Below are 1,801 nucleotides of genomic sequence, written 5' to 3'. Positions count from 1 at the left end.
CCCGCTCCCGTGCTCTGGGCAAGGAGGCGGCGGCAGGCCCGGCGGTGGGGGCGGAAGCGGCGCACGCCGCTCACCGGGGCCTTCGCCCCGGAAAACAATGGGCGGGGGCGGGGGCGGGGGAGGCCCCTGGCTCCTCTCACACGGCTGCTAGCGAAGCCGGGCGGGCTTTGGGGCACCCGGCAGATCTCTTTTTAAGCCAGCTAGGTGACGAAGAGTTGCTCTTCGCAGGCTCCGGGCACAGAGGCCCTCCTTCAGGCACAGCGCGGCAGCTGGAAACGCTCCAGGACGAGAGGAGGAAACGGGTGGCGGCAGGGCCCAGCCCTCTGCTGCACAGCAGCTCCGGGCGCCCAGCTGAATCTGTGAATGCTCAGGACACGGATTTTGCACCGATAAAAGTTTATTGAGGTTTTACTTTGGTCAATGGGGCGATTAACTGATTAATCTTCAACAGGATTGCAGGAAAATGAGGCATCATCAAGAAGCTCATCATAAAATTCACAAGAGTGAATGAGTTTGTTACAAGCTGCCTATCAGTTAATGACCCTAGCAAGCAGAAATCTGAATCAGCAACTCTGCCATCAGGAACGTACCTGTGGTTTCCCACTCTGCACCCTTTGGTGGCAAAAGTGATTAGTTACAAAGTTGAGCAGAAACCCCTGGCATTTTACTGACACCTCTGTATTTCCTTTTAAAGCATCATGCAGCAAAATGTGCCCCTGCTTTACTAAAAATAGCATCCTACTACATTGACCTTCATTGCTGGGGAGTAAGTGTGAGAGCTCATTTACTTTGGTAAAAGTCCTTTGTGGCTTTTATCTCCACTCAACAAACTATTGATTGCTAAAAATGCAAGTAGCAGACCTGCCAAGAGCGGTCGATCTCCTAGGCAAGGCTCTCATGCATCACCGATAGCACAGTGCACCTAGTGCTTGGTGCTGTTTGGGGACAGGTGGCGCAGTGCCGAGCAGCTGCAAAGTGCAGGGTTTTGTGGTGGAGGCACTGCTGTTGGGTTTCTGGGAAGCCCTGCTTGGTGGCAGAAGCCACGTGGCCCTGACGGGGCAGACGAAGGCTTTCCCATACGAGTGGTATTACAGTGCAAGCTGGTTAGTGCCCATGACCTGGGCCACAGCCTCTGCTTGCCCACATCCACGCATCTCCACTGGAGATAGCAGAGAAACCCCAGCTGGGGCCAGGGCAGCACCTGGTGCATCCCCCCCCCCCTCCCCCTGGGGTCCTCCTTGGTGTTGGTAACTATTGATCGCCATTCACAACAGGGCAGGGCTCCAGAGCCCACAATCAATGCCCTTTTGCTTCTGGTTCACGGGGCATGTTACTGACCATCTTGAAACAGCCTTCTTCTGCGTGGACCATGGTAGTCCAGCAAAAAGAATGGGGGGAATTCAAGGCCGGGTCAAGGCATCCTTAGCCCCTGCCTGACGCACAGCAGCTAATGCCACTTTCTCCTGAGCCAGAACGGCCAGTTCTGGGTCCACGTTGCTGTTTTCCCTGCAAAGCAAAGGCAGTGTTCAGGCAGTGGTTGCGAGCTCTGGGCAGCAGGAACAAGAGCACCACCCAAGCTTGCTACTATCTGATGGCACCAGCAAGTCACCACCCTACAAGCCTTTCTGGCACAGCGGACTGCAGCAGCTGGGATGGGCTTGCAGGGAGGTGACTTGCTGGTGCCATCAGATAGTAGCAAGCTTGGGTGGTGCTCTTGTTCCTGCTGCCCAGAGCTTTGAAGGCACCTGCGGGAATAAGAGGTTGGAAAGAGCCTCCTGTGGGTGCGGAGCTGCTAGGGGAG

Source organism: Gavialis gangeticus, unplaced genomic scaffold (genome assembly GCF_001723915.1).
Source record: "Gavialis gangeticus isolate Ggan-Ray unplaced genomic scaffold, GavGan_comp1, whole genome shotgun sequence".
NCBI classification, from domain to species: Eukaryota; Metazoa; Chordata; order Crocodylia; family Gavialidae; genus Gavialis; species Gavialis gangeticus.
Note: the sequence above shows the minus strand (reverse complement) of the source record.